General features: G+C 36.9%; 1 pseudogene across 1 annotated transcript; it reads left to right on the forward strand.

The window, feature by feature from the left end:
* The first annotated feature begins 256 nt into the window (after positions 1-256).
* LOC311606435 (high mobility group protein B1-like) lies at positions 257-20,727 on the forward strand (annotated as a pseudogene). The gene is made up of 5 exons: positions 257-305; positions 5,110-5,195; positions 11,075-11,336; positions 11,814-12,171; positions 20,473-20,727. The product of its transcript is annotated as a high mobility group protein B1-like (transcript).
* The last annotated feature ends 682 nt before the right edge of the window (positions 20,728-21,409 follow it).

Here is a 21,409-nt window from a genome sequence, read left to right on the forward strand (position 1 = left end):
TTTTGTCCTCTGTGTGACATCTGAAATTCCGATGATCATGAAGATACCGACGTGTTAGAATTACTGTTAGACAAACCTTAACTGTCAACAAGCCAATATCATGGCAAAAAAGCATTTATCTTCGTACAGCATTCATTCATAACATTGTCTCTCTTTATGGACAACAAGGGTTCAAAATTCCATTGAGAAAAAAAATCAATTGACTTTATATAAGAGCTGGTAACATAGCACCTTCTACATATTTCAACAAAAAGTAATGGCAGTATGTTCTGAAAGAGAAATTTCAAGTGTCGTTCAATATAAAGGTAAGTATTTCCTGCTCTATACCAGCTCATCTTAAAATCAGACCACTAAAGTTCCACGGAAATGACAGAAGCAGACATAGATGATGTAAACTGAAGCTCATAGAGACTCATAACTTTAACTGTGTTTTTAAAATGACCAGAGAGCATTCCTATAGGCCAAAAGTTGGATCTGAGTGTAAGAGAAAATGAAAATTTCCAGATTTTTCCAGAAGTGAATTTTTCCAGAAGAAATACAGAGCTTTATGCCACAACCAGGGATTATGATGATCTCTGAGAATTGTGATTATAGGATCTTATGAAATGTTATAGGAAGTAAATGTAGGAAACATGAAATAGGAGGGTTTGGGAAGTCTTGCTTTTATAGAAACGCAAGTGTGTGATCACTTGTCTACTGGACACTGGGTATTGAGCACCTATGTGGTAAATGGTTGGAAGGGAGATGAAAAGTGGAGGCAGGGAGTCTTTGCGAAGTTGTCACAGGGTGTGCAGTGACACTTCACTGAGCTGGGCAATAGCAGGGCCAAGTGGAGACGATGGAAGTGGGGTGGACACACAAGGGCAACAAGCAGAACAGTGCTGGGCAGTTACTTTCTCCAAATTAGAATATTGTCCCTTAAAAAGAAGATGATTTTGTTGTTCTTCTTCATGATTGGCTTTGCACGTTCATTATTGTTCTTTATAGCTTTCTCACGGTGACGCAGGAAACAAAGTAAACAATCAGTGCTTCAGAGGATTTATTAATAATGCTTAGGAAATATTAAGTTAAATTAATGAACCAACTTGATATAAGAACTGGTATTATAATACTTTCTACATATTTCATAATAAAAACAATGACAGTATATTCTAGATAAATACTGTTCTAATCAGGCATGAAAGAAGCTGTGAAAAAGAAAATTCTGTATCATTATTGAAGATAAGCATTGTTGAGCATATGTTACTGATTTTTTTTTCACCAGGATTGACTTCCAATTATGCGTCATTCTTTTAAAAAAAGAAGATAGGCAGATTTGGGCCCAGGGGTCCTGCTCAAACTAAGGCACCAGCCAAGGACAATACAGGCGGTAAACTTTAAACCCCTACCCAGATCTAGCCAATGGTCAGAACATTCTCCACAGTTGAGTGGAGAGTGGGATATGACTTTCTCACGTACTCTGGTGCCTCACCTTTGACCATGTGCCCTGGACGGGGAGACCTGGTGGCACTCAGAGGAAGGACAGCAGGTTACCAAGAAGAGACTTGATACCCTATGAGCATATACAAGGGGAGGTAATCCCCCTCAGGAACAGTCATAGGGGAGTGGAATAAGGGGAAAATGGGAGGGAGGGAAGAAGGGGAGGATACAAAGGATGGGATAACCATTGAGATGTAACAAGAATAAATTAATAAAAAAAATAAAATTTAAAAAAATAGAAGATAACTCTGTCTTAAAATCAGGTATTCCTGGGACACCTCCTTATAAAATAACCTATCTTTAATGGACAGCTTAAGACAGTGGTTCTCAATGTTTCTAATGCTGCTTCCTTTAATACAATTCCTCATGTTGTTATTTTGCTACTGTTATGAATTTTAATGCAAAACCTGTGTTTTCCTGTGTCTTTTGGGGTCATGACTCACATGTTGAGAACCACTGATCAAGAAGACCTTAGAAGATCACAACCCTAAATGAATTCTAGCCTTCCATTAACTCTCTCTGTGCTCTTATCAAGAAAAGCACAAAACCAAGCAGAGTAATCCCAGCATTCAAGGAGGCAAAGGCAGGCAGAGATCTGTGAGTCAGAGGCCAGACTGATCTACAAAGTGAGTCCAAGATATCCAGGGCTACTCTAAGAAACCCTGTCTTGAACACTCAAAAAAAAAAAAAAAAAAAAAAAGAATAAAAATAAAAGAAAACAAAGAAAAATCCAAAAAACAAAAAACAAAACAAACAAACAAACAAACAAACAAACAAAAAACAACAAAGAAAGAAAGGAAGGAAGAAAGAAAGAAATCCTCAAAATGCTTGGTGGCAGGACAAGCCCAGGTAAAAACTAGTTGACGAAGACACCACCAAACAACAATGGTGTACTTAAGAAATATTTTATTTTTTAATTTCTCTCTCTTTTATCCTTTGAGTATATATTATCATTTCCAGTTTTATGTTTTTATAAGATGAATGAGTGGGTCTATTAATTGTGCTTTTCTTACAGCCTTTTCCTTCTTTTTGTCTTTTATTCTATTCCAATGTATTTCTTTTATCTTATATTTTATTTTAAAATAAATCAATATTCTTTAGATGCCTGGTTGTTTTCTAATGAGAGGCAAAAAGAGAGAGAATATGGATTGTGTGGGAGATGGGAAGAAATTGAGAGGAACAGATGGAAGGTAATTCATAATCAGGATATATTATGTGAGAAAAAATCCATTTTTAATAAGAGAAAAAACTTAAGTATACAAAAATACAAAAGAATAAAGAGGAGGAGAAGTAGGAGGAGGAAGAAGAAAGATTCCAGCAACATCTTTGCTGTGTAAACTTCTCTTCTGCCCAAGTGCCTAGACTTGCAGTCTCTTAGCTCTGTTGAAATTGCCTAAAGTGCAACTAGGGGCCAGATCCTGGAAGAGATATAAGGATAACAGCACCCTTATTTTGGATGTATGCTATTTTTAAAGCACTTCATACCTTACTAACCTATAAATGTGTAGAAGGCATATTGTTTCTATAACATCAACACTCAAAGGACATTCACATTCAGAATTATAAGAACAAAATTATCATTGTAAATAAAGCAACAAAATTTAATCAGAGATAGACAGTTATCACTCCTGAATTTTCCTCACAGTTTACATTTGTGGGAATACATAAATGGACCAGTAATGATTGTTGATCAAATTTGTTTCTTCCCAGCTTTCTAAGGTATATCCATTACATTTACCCTCTACAGTCTCTTAATTTCCCCCTTCCTGCCAGTGAGTCTTCGTCTTCACTGTCATGCACCTAATAGGCCTTACTGTAGATCTAAGAGTAACTTTTGTTTGGAGGAATACACACACACACACACACACACACACACACACACACACACACACACACATACACACACACACACACACACACACACACACACACACACACACACACACGCACGCACTTTGGGTCTTTTATTTCCTGCAGGACAGGCATTGTTAATTTGGATTGTTGTACCAGGCATGGATTCTCTCCAATGAAGCAGGTCTTAAGTCTCTAAAGACAGTGACTAGTGACCTCCTAATATGTAACATTATCGTAAATGTAGGCAAATCTCAACCTGTCCAGTTGAATTTGTAATTCTGAAGATTCACATTTGGCTAAACTATTGATGCCTTTCACCCTAAGTAACCTTAGTCACGACTTCTAGCACTTAGAAAAGTAGTCAGCAGAGAGAAAGGTTACAGCTCATAAACCCTCCATTTCTAAATGGTGCAAACTACCCACTGATATTTGGTTTGAGGATAACTAACATATTTATAGCAAACAGTGATGAGCACTAGGAGTTCATTGACCTTCTTGACTTTTCATAAACACAGAGATGGATGGTGGACTCTGCAGCACTGAGTAGAAGCAGCATGATAAAAACAAAGCCAATTTTTAAAACTTTGGTAGGATATTTACTGCCTTATCATTGCTTTTCATCTATGCCTACTTTGTTTTGTAGTTTAAAAAAATATTGCATATGTCATTATTTGTCAAATATGACAACTTCAAATTATTTGCTTATCAAAAAAATCTGACAATGTACCCTAATAATTTTGTTTTTGCTGTGGCATGCACTTATGTTTCTCAGCATGAACACACTCACTTTGAGTGCAAGTACATTTATACAGAACCTTTGAAATAATGAACCTCATCAAACTCCCATCTCCCAGTAGTTCTTCCATGTAATTTGTAATAAATGTAAACAAAATTAGTGATATTATTTAACACTTTGGCCTTAGGGACCGATAACTCCTACATGAAATTCTTTTCTGAGGCCATTCAAGACTTAATTGCTTAATTGCTTAGAGTTCAGTTGTATAGAAGGCATTTTGAAGTTTTAGCTGTCTGACATTACAATAGAGACAAATCTGAGAGATGACTCATTTTCTGAAAAACATTAAACTTGGCTACACTCTTCATGTGCTACTGATTTATCTCTTTCAATGTTAGTAGCTAAAATGATTTTCAATTGGTTAATACCCAATTATTTATGCACACTGACCTTAAGTTGCAAATGTTAAAAAACAAAAACAAAACAAAACAAAAAAAACATACCAATACTGGCATTTTAAAATGACATCAACAGTCAGGACACAAGCACCCCCAAAAGAAGGAATATGCTGTTTCAGAAATGTTATCTTTTTTCTTTTTCTTTTCTTTTTAAATTTATTTTTTATTAAAAATTATGATAACTTTTTCAGCTTAAATCCCCTGGCTGGTTTCATCTCTTTTCCATCCTCTTCAGCCTTATTCATGTCCCCTAGACCTCAGAAAGAAGGGGACCTCCTCCCCACCATATGACCATAACCTATCAGTTCTTAGCTGGCTAGCCTCCTTCCCCTTCCTCTGTATGCATCCAGACCACCCTACCAAGGGGAACTGATCAAATGATGGCCGCCAGAGCTCACTTCAGAGTCAGGCCCTGCTCTCCTAACATCCGTGAACAACGGGCTGTCCAGTAGGTGCCCATCAAGGCCAATGGATCTGGACACAGGGGGCCTGCACAAACTGTTGCACCAACCAAGGACAATGCATGCAGTGAACCAAGACTCCTGTTCCGAAACATTACCTTTTAATGTGTGCTTTTAATAGAACATGCTGTATGCAATAAAGATTTTGCTATTCCAAATGTTGATCAAGCATGCTTTTCTGCTTTTCACATGAGCATTCCGATCAAAGTGAGACACATTAGACTGTTGTCATATTTTTTTAAAATCTAATTTATAGGGATTCTTATACCTCTACCTCCCTTCTAACCCTTATCTACCCTAATCTCTTCTAGTCCCTAGCACTAGGTAGGAGAGAAAGGTTAGAGGGGAAGGGGTCAGCAATGTCTCTTTAGACTACTTCTTGCTATTTGGAGGTGTAGTTCCTTGGAGGAAGTCCAACCTTTGTAGTCAGGATATCCAGCAGTCCAGAAAAACAGCACCAGCAAAGGTAGCAGCAGGATGAACCACCACCAGGAGCGGGGGTGGGTGGGGTGGGGTGGGGAGGGTGGTGGCAGCATGATGGAGCAGCAGCAGCAGAGAGGACGTTGGCAGCAGCAGGAACAGCAGCAGCCATCACAGGTGCTCTAGGGTTCTGTCATTTATAACCTCTCACGAGTTCTCAGAATTAAACTCTCTTCAGCTGGAACAAATCATGCCCCCTGTCGTAGCCAGCACGAGGCAAACAGTCTGCTGCTGTGGACATTCTGAGGCAGTACCATATCTCACACCTGGGATTAAACCAACACATGTTTACCCAACATAATTGAGTTTTTAAAGAAACCAAAACTCTGACTACATTAGATGGACAGGGAGAGTGAAGGAGAGAAGCAGAGAAGTCCTTCAGTCCTGCTCCTGGCAGGAGTCAGAAGCGTCAACAGAACTAATAAAAACCTATGGTCCTCACACAGATAGTGCTTGTCTTCCTAAAGACATCTCAAACAAAAGATTGCAAACAACAGACTATGTTTAATCCAGAAGGCTTTGTGGAAAGTTAAGTGTGGCTAGCTCTTCTCTTTTATGACACCTGAATATAAACACTACACCTCATAAAACTGCCTGAAAATTTCCTTTACAGAAATAAATTCCTCTGATAAGAAAAATAAATAAATGAGCCCATAACATACTTAGTTTTTAAACTTTATTAAATTTATATACAGTCACTGTAAGGCATCAAACATTATTCTCTCTTGAGAAACTCACATCCTTATATAGAATGTTTCCAACAAACTACTTAAGAAGTTACCATATTTATTTTCATTATAAACTTTCTGTTTTTATGGAACACACACACACACACACACACACACACACACACACACACACACACACACCACATCACTGGCATTCCAGTGGAATCTTAAAAAAAAAAAAAAAAAAAGCTGCTGTTCCTGAAGGAGGATCTCTAAAGGAAAATCTTCCTGGCATTATTGGTGGCAGTGCTAAAACACATTGCTGCTACCACTTCACAAAGAATATACAAATTCAATGAAACAAATACTCAAATCCCAGTCCAAAATTACTGCCTTTCAGCTTTTCAAATGTTTTTAGTTTGTACTCACAAATGGCATATAATAAAAGTTGCAACACTGTAGTAGATTTGAACTTCAGATATTTAGTTAAATGATATTCAGAGATAATTAATTCCATTTTCAATAATGTAATTTTTAGAAATTTATTGTTTAGTCTGTCACAAATTCTTACTAAAATTCTCAAGTTTTTTTTTAACAAAGAAAAAAACCCATTGCCTCAGCGCATGTGACTTTATTTTGTACTTGGATATCATTCAAAACACCTGATTATAATTCCTAAACATGGTCTGCTAAAGTGTCTTCTGTGATCCTGTTAAATGCAAAGACATGAAGCGAATGATAATTTTAAAGCATCTTGAAAACATTTAAAAGTTTATAGTTTTGCATTTTTATTAAGTAAGCTAACAATAATGCAATTGCTCCCAAAGACAGATGCAATGTTAAAATTTCTGTTGATCATAGGAACAGATTGAAAATGTATTTAGCATTTTAAAGAATGGTGAATCTCTGAGTCCATGACAAGCATGGATTTTTAAATCAGTCACTCATTGGACATCTTGCTTAGAGGACACTAAAGGGGCCTTAGAGACAAAGAATTAGGAAACATCTTATAAATGCGAAATCAGCCGTCCTGATGAAATCATTATAAAATCTATGTACCAGGATCTAAGCACACACTCTCTGCCTCTCAGACTAGATGGATTGCTCTTTGTCCTCACAGAACATTCTTGTAGCACAAGGATGCAGACAATATCTGCAGTGAGCAGCTATCCTGCCTTCTTCTGGACAGAGGTATAAAATGGGACTAAGTGCTGGAGAGAGGGCTAATGGTTGAGCGCATTTAGAACAACAGTGGTGAATAGGACATAATTGAGAAAACAAAAGGAATCAGGCCCTTACCAGATAAGTCCCACAATAACAGCCTCATCCAGGAGCCGTTCTTTTTTTTTTTTTTTAAATGTCTATTTAATTATTATTATGTATACAGTGCTCTGTCTGCAAATGAACCCTCAGGCCAGAAAAGGGCGTCAGATCACATTACAGATACTTGTTAGCCACCATGTGGTTGCTGGGACTTGAACTCAGGAAGTCCCTCTGGAAGAATAGTCAGTGCTCTTAACCACTGAGCTATCTCTGCAGTCCCCACAGGAGCTATTCTTAATACTATTATGAAAGAAAACTGCTGGGCCTGGAGAGGTAGCTTAGCAGTTCAAAGCAGTATGGCTGTTCAAGAGTTGTATCCTTTCACCTATATCAGGCAGTTCACATCTGGCAATAATTCCAGGTCTAGAAGACAAAACACTCTGGTCTCACGTCCAGCTACACTGTAGACACAGGATGTGTAATCACAGATACACATATAGCTATGATATTTTTTAAGGTAAGAAATAATATATATTGGAAAAATAAAGGAAAGAAAGAAACAAACAACCACCACTAAATCCCAGCAGCTCTTTCCTGGGGAAAAGAGGAATGGAAGCCTGATGGCTGAATGGGCTGACCCCTTGATTTTCTAACATCAAAGAGCTCTTGCCTTGTAAGCGCAGTGAATACCCAGAGTCAACCATCACCCAATGAAGACTGTCCTCCTTCCACTGCTGAAAACTCACAGAGAAAGCACAAACCAAAACGATGAGAACTCCAAATAAAACCTGTCAGGATCCAGCTTAGGTGAGTGATTCTTGTGCTACTGCCCTTGACTACTGTCCCTTGAAGCAAATTCAATAAACTTGTCATTTTCCGTAGTGATCTGACAGGTGAGTTATTTGAATGCCCATGGTTACGACATACCACAGAACTGTTGCCAATCATTTTTCCTGCTCCTTCATCAGAACTTCCTTAGCTATGGCCACACTCCAAGATATGTCCAAAGAAGTCAGCATCTGAGGTGATGCAGACTTGAGGGAATGTACTACAGACTAGAAAACTGTGTCTTATCAATCAGCACTCTAGGAAAAGGTACTCTGAAAGGATGTAAGCCAGAGCAGCACTAGCATGGGCCTTGACATTAAGTGTCAGACAAAAGTTGTGCCTGAAAGAAAATTCTACTGTGGAAAAAGTAGGTAGGAATTTAATAAATTCCCTTCATAGTAGGGAAACAGTCAATCAGATTTCAGGAAAAGTAGGTTAAGGTAGCTCTGTAGGCTCTATCCTTCTGAAGATTAGTCCTCATTATTTTGGAAATGTGCATCTGATCAGTGCAGAATAATGAGAAATGAAAGAGAAATTTAAAGAGGAGAGTTATTGCAGGAAAAATTATGGGAAACAAATAAGACATTTATTAAGAGAAATAAACTGAATTTATTAACATATCTTCTTATACACAGAGGTTATACACAGAAGATGAGCTTTTTTTTAATGTCTTTGAATTTCTGCTTTTATTACATGTCCAATAAAGAAGAATACTTCTTAAAGTAGTGACAAAGTAAACAGACTCTGCTCTTGGGACTCCAGTTTCTAGGTCATCAGGTAAATGTGAGGCTTCTTAATAAAAATTGCCCTAATTCATTCTCAGGCTTAAGAGTCCAAAGGAATAACAAATAACAAGGTATTTATTATATCTGTTAAGTCAGTAACATGGAATTTATTCAAAGGGAGATTTCACAAGTAGATTATGAAGTAAACTCAGAACCATCCAGCCTACCACAGCTATAAAGAAGAGGAAGGATTTATAGGTAAAGCATAAATTTAGAGATCTGGTGAGTGGAAACTCATTGAGACAATTAATTTTTGGCTAAATTGTGGAGATACGACTTGTTGCAGAAGGCTAAGCTTCTAAAGCCAGTGGTAAGATACTTTCTTTATTTGTTTGTTTATTTTTAAAATATATTTTAGGGAGGAAATCCCCCTCAGGAACAGTCATAGGGGAGGAGAATAAGGGGAAAATGGGAGGGAGGGAAGAATGGGAGGATACAAGGGATGGGATAACCATTGAGATATAACAAGAATAAATTAATAAAAAATTTAAAAAATATATATTTTATATATTTTATTAATTTATTCATATTACATCTCAATGGTTATCCCATCCCTTGTATCCTCCCATTCCTCCCTCCCTCCCATTTTCCCCTAACTCCCCTCCCCTATGACTGTAACTGAGAGGGACCTCCTCCCCCTGTATACGCTCATAGGTATCAAGTCTCTTCTTGGTAGCCTGCTATCCTTCCTCTGAGTGCCACCAGGCCTCCCCATCCAAGGAACGTGGTCAAATATGGGGCACCAGAGTTTGTGTGAAAGTCAACCCCACTCTCCACTCAACTGTGAAGAATGTCCTGTCCATTGGCAAAATCTGGGTAGGGGTTCGAAGTTTACTGCATGTATTGTCCTTGGCTGGTGCCATAGTTTGAGCAGGACCCCTGGGCCCAGATACTTTCTATCCAGTGACTCAGTATGATTCTTGCTAAGTTTAAAATAAGAGGGAGAAGCAGAACTCAGCATCATTGTTCAGTACAGAGAAGGAAGCTTGAAGGGATTTGGGCCAAGTAAAAAAGTCTTGCTGGTCAGTAACATGGAATGAATAACATTGTAGTATTAGAATATTCCATCGAAAATGTATTCACATTGTGGTGGATAACTTTCCCTGGAGAATACAGAATGCTGAATCAGATACTATGCAAACCAATATGCAAATGAATCAAGCTTTATTATTCTAAAGAAGGAATCTCTAAAGTTATAACTCAGCCTTATACATCTTGCCTTTTAAAGTTTTATTAAATTTAAGATGAACCAAGGAAAGAAAACAAAAACTTAAATAGTGCTGAGGAACCATAGTTTTTTAGAATAAGTGGATAGAAAATACAACAGGAGATTAAATAGTAAAAAAGTAATAATAAATAAATAGAATCCACCAACGTGTATAATAGATGTATTTTTGGATGGAACAGTTTGTTAACAGTTCTCTTACTTTCAGCTTATCTACCCAATCAACCTATACTGAGATTTTCTTAACATATGAAAGCATCACTTCTTTCCAGGTCCGTTTCCACTGGAAGACTCAGCATGTATCTTTTCAAATGTGAACTCTTTTTAATTGTCATTAACAATAGTGAAGATTTGTGAGCATGATGAGTGCTTCCCCCCACCCCCCTTTGTTCTGGAACATTCTCTGACAGAATTTGACTTCTAACTAGGAAAATGGAATCTCTTTAGGTTCCAACTCTTCTTTCCATAGTTAGAGTTGCGTTATGGTAATTTAATGCTTAATGAGTAGATTAAATCCTCAAGTCTGCCTTATTCCTAAAAACCAATTTATTTAATTTGTTTACAGCAAATGCCATATATAATATACATAATACATATACATATATACACACACATATGTATATGACCACATAGTCTTATCATCTTAAAAAAGTGATCATCTCAGATCACTTTTAAACTGAGTAACTTATATTTTTATAATAATTTCCATCTAGATTGCAGTCCAGTGAGCTCCATAGAGACAGACCCAGGTCTAGGGCTAGCTGGACGGGCGCCAGGCAACTCTGAGCCTCAGGGACGAAAATCAAGTAAACAAAGGAGATCCTAAGAAGCTGAGAGGCAAAATTGTCTTCATATGCATTCTTTGTGCAAACCTGCCCAGAGGAGCACAAGAAGAAACATTGGATGCTTCTGTCAATTTCTCAGAGTCCTCCAAGAAGTGCTCAGAGAGGTGGAAGACCATGTCTGCTATAGAAAGGGAAATTTGAAGACACAGCAAAGGCTGACAAGGCTCTCTATGAAAGAGAAATGAAAACCTACATCCCCCCAAAGGGGAGACCAAAAAGAAGTTCAAGGATCTCATCCCACCCAAGAGGCCTCTGTAGGCTCAACTTTCTTAACCAATATTATTTATTACAACCTATTAACCAAGCATAAGTTACTTATAATGCAACTAACCAAAACAATAGGAAAAGAGGATTAAAGAATGATTCTCCTGGCATACTCAGCAGGATTTCTTCTGCTGGAACCTGGAGTAACCAGAACCCAGAACCTCAGCATGAGGCAGACCCCACCCACCCACCCAAAGCCTTCCCTGGAGCAGTTCTCTCTAGGAGTGTCTTGAGATGTAGCGATGAACAGCAAAAACTATCCCATGTCTCCAAAGGCCCAGCTCCAGTTCTAGGCTCATTTATATATCTCCTCCCAGAGTCTGTTCATGGGATCTTTTGAGCCGGCAACAATCAAGCTCCTGTACAAGGTGGTTGATCTTCGAGTGGATTAACATCACCTGTTCTCTCACAAGACCATTCTGATCCCATACTTGGGATCCTAAAAACGAGGTTTATCTCTCCTTCAGGCCTCCTTTGGCTTTCTTCTTGTTCTGTTCTGAGTACCACCCCTAAATTAAGGGAGAACACCCAGGCTTTTCCTTTGGCTATGTTGCAAAGAAACTAGGAGAGATGTGGAACAACACCGCTGCAGATGACAAAAAGCCCTACCACAAGAAAGCCGCCAAGGTGAAGAAGTACAGAAAGGATTTTCCTGTCTATCAAGCTAACTAAAAGCCTGATGCAGTGATAAAGGGAGTGATCAAGGCTCAGAAGAGCAAAAAAAAGAAGGAAAAGGAAGAGGAGGAGGAGGATGAAGCAGAAGATAAAGAGGAGGAAGAGGAAGACAAGGAAGAAGATGATAATGAATATATTGCTTCTAACACAGTTTTGTTTTGTTTTTTGTTTATAAAGAATTTAACCCCCGTGAATAACTCACTCCTTTTAAAGAAAAATAAATGTAAGGCTATGTAAGATTTGTTTTAAAACTGTACAGTGTAGGTTTTTTTTTTTTAAATAGGTAACACAGTACGGAATGTGTCTTTAGCTAACTCTGTCCTGGTGGTATTTTCAATGGCCACTGACCTTGCCTGGTACAGTCTGGGGGTTGTAAATCGGCATGGAAATTTAAAGCAGGTTCTTGTTAGTGCACAGCAGGATTTAGTTATAGATGGGGATGGTAGAGTTTTTTTCTTTTTTCTTTTTCTTTTTTTTTTGTTTTAGTTTTCCATATTCAGTTGTCTGTGATGCAGCTTATATGAAGATAATTGTAGTTCTATTAACTGAATACCACTGTGTAATTGAAAAAATATTATGGCTGTTTTGTTGACATTCTGAGTGCTTCTAAATAAATACATTTTATAACTTAAAATAATAACTTCCATTTAGGAATATTTATTGTAGCCCTCATTATTCAAATGCCTCGAATTTTGAAAAAAACATTATTTGGATTATTATTAAATAGATACTTTGTTTATTATAGTTCTATCTTGTAATGAATAATTTATATTTTGACCTAATGTTAAATAATGTATTAGGGTTAGAAATTTTATTTAAAATTACTCTTTGTTGTTGTTGTTGTTGTTTTTGAGACAGGGTTTCTCTGTGACCAGCCTTGGGTGGCCTGGGCTCACTTTGTAGATCAGGCTGGCTTTTAACTTACAGCGGTCCACCCTGCCTATGCCTCCCAACTGCTGAGATTGTAGGGATGTGCCAGTATTCCTGGCTTATACACATTTTTGTTGAAGTTAAGAGGTTAAGAATATTAGTAATGAAGACAATTACAATAGGGTTGTTTGTTAGTTACTTTTCTGTTTTTGTGACAAAACACTACAGCCAACAGGAATTTATAAACAAAACCAAACCATTTTATTTAATTGGGATTTTTTATTTCAAGTGATAGAAATCTATGATGAGGAAACCAAGGCATGGTGGTAAGAACCACTGAGAGTTCATGTCTTTCAGGAATAGCTCAAAGTTAATATTTTGATCCACAGTTAATAGTAAGAAACAGAATACTAGGAATGTAGAACATCTTTTGAATGCCCAAAGCCATCTCTCAGTGGCACATCTCCTCAAGCAAAACCGTACCTCCTAATTCTTCCCAAACAATTCTACCAATTGGGAAACAATTATTCAAACATATGAAGATATGAGAGCCATTTTTGTTCACACCACAGAGATTTTAAAGTCAACATTAAACAAGATGGTCATAGAAGCTTTTTAACAAAGGTAAAGTTTGAATCTATGCACTCTGGTAAGACAAACCTACAGCTAGTGCCTAAAGGTAGAGCAGTATTTTTTTTTATTTTTAAGCAAAATATATGAGATAATCACCCAGCAATACATATTTAGGGTAGTCTACATTAACTGTTCCAAGCACAAAGCAGCTTCATGAAGTTTCTATAGTAACAGAACAGAGAAACTCATGAATCAGGCACAATGGTAGAAGTATCAGGAAGGATTATAGCAATGTAAAGAAATAACTGTTTAAAAAATAGAGAAATAGTCTTATGTTACCTAATAACATCAATAACTTAGGGGCTGATAGAAAGGAGAGGCCTTTTAATATATTCTGAAAGACTTACCTAATATAGTCATTAAAAATGATAGGTCACATAACAAGACGGGCATTAAATGACTACTATGGGGCCTATGAATGGCCAGAAAATTAAGGTTTTAATCATTAAATTACCTTATAGAGAGTGCAATGCAGGGTACAGCTTATATACATATATATAAACAATTACAAAGACAAAAAAAAATGAAGGGACTTTGTGAATGGTACATGGAAAATGAAAAGTCTGTGACCAAAGGCAAGAAGCAGAGGTAGATGCTTATTGACTACTCAGAGTATGTAAAAAATATTGTTTCCTTAATATCACTAACTCAGATAATCTTTAAAACTCTATGATGTAGGTATTAGTACTCATATTGAAGAAAAACAGGAATAAATAACATTTTGTGAGTAATGCAACCACCCTTGACATACAAGTTGTCAGGATCTTACGGCATTGTTGGGACCAATTAAAAGAGTCATAGCTAATGACGGGGAAAGAGGCCACTAAAATCTTTTAAAATATTCTTAACGTGAAAAAAAAGTTATTTCTGGACAACGAATAGAATAAAACAAAGTATAGGTGTGTGTGTGTGTGTGTGTGTGTGTGTGTGTGTGTGTGTGTGTGTGTGTGTGATATTCCAGTGCATATGAGGTGGAGGCAGGATAGTTGGAAGGTAGATAAACCAACTAAATATGTGATTTGTCACCTGCCTGATTTACATAAAGGCCTATTTCAAAATTATTAAAGTTACATAGCTAGAAAAGTTAAAAAACGGAATTTAAATTTATTGAAAAAAAAGATAGTAGTATGTGCTGGTAAGATGACTATGAAGCATAATTTTGGGTTTAGTGTACTGAAGACTTGTTTTTGCACCAATAGAGAGACCTGTGATATGTAAAGAATGTCCCGGGGCATTACAGAAAAATACAAGCGACCAGTGTGCGGACCTAATTGAACCATCTATAGCTTGACTCCTGTTCTTGAGGCTCAGATGACACTAGAGGATAAGGAGCAGGATGCTGGTAAGAGCTAGCAGGAACCGCCTGCACATTGTGTTTCCTGAGATACCAGGAAAGCTACAAACATGAGGTGTTAGCAATGTGCCTGTCTAATCAGAATCATAACAAGGACAGTACCAAAAGACAAGTCAATGTGGAAGAGGGAATTCTTACAGGCTGTGACTATAAGAAGCACCCTAGGCACATGAGGACTATTGATAGAGTGAGAACTAGCCTCTCCCAGGAATGAAACCTGCAGTTTACTATCTAATTGAAGTTTTTATCGCTTCAATCATAAACACAGCAATAATAAATGGACTTATGTTGAATTAGTATATTTTGCATACATAAATAAGCAATTACAAAGAAGAAGAAGAAGCCACGGGTTTCAGAAGATGTCTAGTAGGCATAAGGAATTAGAAGAAATAATATTAAAAGGAGGAAATGTTGAAATTATATTTTATTTTTTAAAATATTAACATATAATATTATACATAAATATAAATTTATATATGTATAAAATAGATCACAAGGTGAAAGGTGAGAGGTTGGTTTCAAACTTGCTGTCTATCACATTCCTATTAAACATGTTGATAAGTAAGTAGTGTTTTATCTAATATTAATTATATTTAAAGCCAAGAAACTAGATCTTTTTCAGAGTGACTATGAGAGAATAAACAGCACTTTAAAAAATTCCAGTATATTGGGAAGTGGAAAATAATAATGAGGATGAAAAAGCCTACCTATTAACCAAGGAAATCAAGGCTTCAGTGATAGTATATGTGCACAATTTACAGTGTTCACTTAAATGATTGGCACAATTGCATACAATGCGCACTAAAACCAGCCTAGGTTTAGCAAGACGGATGTCATTTGTAACCTTGGTAATTTTAACTTCAATGGAATTTTAGAAAGAGAAACACAATAGAGTAAGAAAGATAGGAAGGAAGCAAAGATACAGTCAGGAAATTAAAGGACTGAAAACACTTAAATCATTATCATAGGACACATTTCTACAATATGAATCAGATGCTCAAATACAGTAACTGGTATTACCACAGAAACAAGAATAGTTTCTTTACGTGAACAATGTTGTGTTCTGTTTTTAAAAGAGTGGCAAACAAGAAAAATATTAATAATTTATGTGTGGTTTCTCTGAAGTAATAAGAATGCTATACCTAAAGGACAGGGCACACAATTCTTGCTAAATTCATGCACAGAAGACGTCACACTGTGAATAGGAAAGGAGACAGGGAAACAGGAACAACCATCAAGGATAACTCCACAAGAAATGAGCACTGCTACAGAAACAGACGCTTGCTATATCTGTGTGTTTGGCTTCCAGTTATAGAGTCTGTACACAGGAGAAAATGGAAAGAAAAATGTCACTCTTAGCAAACTGGTGAAAATGAGTGGCTGTGGTGACATAGAATAGATGTATATAGTTGATGCTTTAATTTATTCAGCTTTATGGTAATAAAAGAACAATGAAAATGTACATATACACATAGCATAGCCAAGGAAAAGACAAAGCAATGTGAACCATTGCAAAGCGTAGAGATGCAAAAGTGCTGTCTCACTGTCTGTGGGTTTCTATTTAGTCCTTCCCACGGCCCTCAGGCTCAGTCTTGCAGCTCCTGCTGACTCATGCTGATTTGGCAGAGTCTTGACATTGCTGTTAAGTCCCGCAGCCACTGCTGTTGTTTGCTATTTGATGGTCTGATGGAATAGTGATGATGAAGACTGACCGGCCCCAAGGAACTATTTCTAAAGGGGTTCACAACCTCCTTTCCTACAGACCTTTCCTACGTCAGGTCGGTGGGTTGTCAGGGAGGTAAAAGTGTTTAAGAACCCATAAGTTAAGTAGATTTTTGAAAAATCTAAGCCTACACTGAACAATGTTGATATCAAGAGACACGCAAAATAGAAAGAAAACAAACAAACCAGGGAATTAAGAGGTGGAGGGAGAAATAAGATCTTATGAGGAGAAGCCTCCTAATTGGTTATGTTAAACAAAACTGTCACCCCAAAATCATGTTTACACAAATGACAAATTAAATTTAATAGCATTATCTATTAATATATTGTTTCATACAAACACATACATACACACATACGAGAGAGAGAGAGAGAGAGAAAGAGAGAGAGAGAGAGAGACGGAGACAGAGGAAGAGAGAGAGAGAGAGGGAGACAGAGACAGAGACAGAGGAAGAGAGAGAGAGAGAGGGAGACAGAGACAGAGGAAGAGAGAGATGTAAACATAATAAAAAGAGAATGCCAATTTGATCGTTATCTCTAAGTATGTATTACCTTCTAATAATGCCTGTTATGATTCCATTACGGAATTGACCTATTTATCTGCTCAGAGGTCACAGATGTCAAGAATTCTCAACAAGCCAACAGCATCTAAACTTACAATCCAAGCACATTTAAGAGTCATTCTTAATCAAAATATAAAAGACTTTGTTAAGACAGTGGCACAAAGTGAGGGTGTACACCTAGGAATATTTATAACATTAGTTTTGAAATCTAGACTGTGAAAGTTGGCACCAGACATGAGAAGACAATAGATATCCATATAATTAATGACAGAGAACATAAAATTATGTTTCAAAGAAAATTAAATTTGAGAGTGAGAATGATGGAAGAAAATGGAATATTTCAAATTGAATTTCTGGATGGTAAAACTATTTGCAATGGCAAGATAAATACCAAGAGCATGGAGTTTCTTAGGTGAGGTGGATGACAGTAAGAGAACTTGAGACAAAATTATTTTGGAAAGATCAAAAATATAGATATTGAGTAGACAGAGGCGAGAAACATAGTTGATTGGTAAGATAGTTTTCTGCCAAGCCTACTGACCTGAATCCAGTTTTCATGAACCGACATCAAGAATGAAGAGAACCAACTTCCACAAGTTGTTCTTTGATCTCCACATGTGAGCCATAGCATACATACACATAACACACACATGGCCACCACACACACACATACACATACATGCCTACCATGCACATACCACACACACACATACACACACACACACCACACACACAAACACACACCACAGACATACTACATAAACATACATACACACACATACCACACACACACCACACACATACATACACACACATGCCCACCACACACACACACATGAATAGAGGTATTATTTTTAAAGAATAAGGGAAAGAATTAAATAAGGGCAAGGTTTAAAAGAGTGACACCAAAGAAAAGTTAAACTTTCAAAGATTAAAAAAGGACAAGTATTTTCTAAGGGATTCAAATCAGAAGTGTTAATCATTATTGTTTTACATCCTTATGATTTTTTCCATTAAAAGATTGTTTTTCTCTTTTACAATCATGGTGTTCTTGATAATGCATCTTTGGCTATATTTTAGGACCTAGACATTACAGATATTTTATAACCGAATGACTGTGACTGTGCACACTGCTGCAAGTGCATGATAGTGACAAATGGTGAATTTCTGAGATGTTGCAATTTGTTGAAATAACATTTTTCTCACTGGTGTTCTGAGATCTTTTTTTCCTTTTGCCCAAAGCAAAATACCACTCTCGGCAAGCAAAAGAAAATCCTTTGTATCACAGCAGGAAACAGAGAGCATGAGAAAAGTACAATATAAAACAACTACAACCTTTTTTTCTCTGATCACACTCCTTTTATTACAAGGGCTCAGTAATTAAAGAAAACCTGCTTTATTTATTGGCTGCCATGAAAAAGCAATTCAAAGGGAAAATTTTGTAGCTTAAAAAATGGATTTGTCAGTTGAAACAATATTTTAAATGATTTTAGAGAGACAAGGAACATCCATTTTATGAAAGCCTTTTGGAACTTCTCTCAAAAAAAATACTAGTACTTTTTTATTGAAAAATACTTATATTATCTTTTACCTTCATTTTGAACTCACCTCAAGCACTAACATGTCAGATTATTTTCTCTTGAGACTTGGAGGTAGATTGGCAATATAGACCAATGGGGAAGATTGCCATTTTGGGCCCGGGGTATACGCACTTTCAGTGATAAAACACCTAAGTTCTAGAAATCCAATGTACAAACTGTGTTTATAATTAACAATCTATTACCATTTTAATTACAATTTGCTGAGTGTAGAATATCAGGGTTCCTTTTTTATCCTCACCTCAAAATGATAACTGTGATAAGTGTCGAGTGAAAACTGATTATGCTAATGCCTTTAGTAATGCATACACACGAATTGAAGTATTACACTGTAGAGTCTGAATCCCTACAGGATTTACCTGACATAGCTGATCCAATAATGTAGCCAAAAATCTGAAAAGACAAGTGAGTATACATTCGGTGGAGTGAAGTTGGGTCATGTATAGATACATTTATATATATATATGTATATATATATATATATATATATATATATATATATATATAAACTTAGATAAAATTAAATAGACATATTTGGGGAGAGGATATTATTTTTTTATCCTATCGTCTCCAGGGAATGACCGTGTCTACAGCCTTCAAATTTCCTTCCGAAATTGGGAACTTTAAGAAATACAAGGAGCTCCTTTTCTGCCATCTGATGTAGACCCCTAAATAATTAAATATATTCCTAGAAGTTGATGTATTATCTAAAAATCCCTGTGTACCCCAGAGTAGTTAGGAATAGTTAGCTAAATATATGGACTAGAAGGAAACAATTTATAGTATTGACCGAAAGAAGAGGTCAGAAATTAGCTTCATAACACTGTGGTGAGTAAGAGGTTTGTTGGCAGCTCCATGCAGCTATGAAATAAAGTAATCATATGAATAAGCACGAATATGTTTATAATGCATGGCAAGTGAGACCATTGTAATAACTTCTTTATCGCTAGAGTAAAAAGTACATGAAAAAAAGTCATCTAGGTTAAGGGAAATTATTTAATACAAAAAACCCATCAAAATAAACATAATGCATAACAGGCACACCTATAAAACCACAAATTAATGTTATAGAATTAAAGAAAAAATGTGAAGTTATCTTTGAATTTGTTCCAAAGAAAACAATGAATATTCAATGGCTAATTAAAATGAAATTCGTTTCCTTATGCTGCTACTAAATATATGTATATGAAAATAACACTTTGAATCATCTTTGTGTTTTCTTACACCATTTAAAACTAATTATCCTAATTGTTACATGCATTGATATGTAGATTTGTAGTTCTTTCACTCTTAATTCAGAATAATTTTGAAGGCTAAAAGATATTTGAAAGATTTTGAAATAGTGTAATGTATTTCTTCATTAGTACTATGATTATTGTTTAGGTAGGAAGGCACAATTATTTCTATGATGGTCTACTTATGTGCATTTCCCCTTGTCTGAATAAAGTTCATATTCTTCAGTGTTTTTGATATTTTACGTGTATGAGCCAAAATAATACACACTAGATATTAGATAACTTATGCATTGTTGTTTTACTAACATTTGAATGCCAGTAATTGTTTCTCTGTTCTGATTATCTCATATCTTTAGTGTCTAATCTTATTATATATTAGAAATTATTTTCAATGTATTGGATAATATGCCTTTTAGCTTTGATCCTCCTTCCCCTGATTAATACTGTGGTTGAACCTGATTTCATTTATTCATTAGCAAAAAATGTTTGTAACCCTAGTGCTTGATCCAGATGGTGGCACTGATCATACAAGTTATCTGACCAGCAGAACAGCAGCAACTGCAAAGCAACCAGCAGGTAGTGCTATGGACCCCCCGAAACGCCAGGTTCTATGTTTCCCAACTGAGAGGAGAGCTCACAGTGTGGGGAACAGGCAGTTCCTACCTCACAGCACCTGGATCATCCCAGGCATGGTTCCTGAGTTTTCACAAGAGCGCAAACTCAGCCCCTAGCCACACACATACTCTCCCCTTTCAATGAGTTAATACCCTCTTGGTAATGGGATGCACGTACGTGGCTCTTTCTCAGGCTTCTTGACGCCTGTAATCCACAGAAACAGCCCCAGCTGCTGTTCCAAAGTGCGATCTAGCTCCCTAGGGAGACCAGCCAGAACTCTGAGCTCACAAGTTCTCCAAAATGGCTGCACCCAGTGAGCATAGTGCCTTCGCACAGAGTCTAGGTAGCTGGAGCTCACTAACCTTGGAGCAAGAAAGCCAGTGGAGGCGAGGCTAACTCTGGGAACTCCCCTGGTGAGAGGAGGGCTCCCCGGCTCCTGAGGATCCTTACATCTGTGGAGAGCAATGGACAATTCCCTGAGAACTACCCACCAGTCAGACACCAATCTGAGGGGGGCCCCCCCAGGCACACCCAGCCTCCAGACCAGGGCTCATCCTGCACCCCTGAGAACTCCAATGGACGCCAGGAACAACCAGCCAACGCCAGAGCCAACCAGATGGATAAAGGCCAGCATAAAAACAGGATCAACAAAATCCAGAACAGAATGGCATCTCCAGAACACAGATGTCCAATGGCCTAATTGGATGTCTACATATAGAAAAATTCAAATAGTTCCATATTTATTACCTCACAAAAAAACTCAAGAAAAGTAACATAAAAGCAGAAATACAAAATCTA

The sequence above is a fragment of the Acomys minous genome, assembly GCF_964271855.1.
Source record: "Acomys minous genome assembly, chromosome: 10".
Taxonomy (NCBI): Eukaryota; Metazoa; Chordata; class Mammalia; order Rodentia; family Muridae; genus Acomys; species Acomys minous.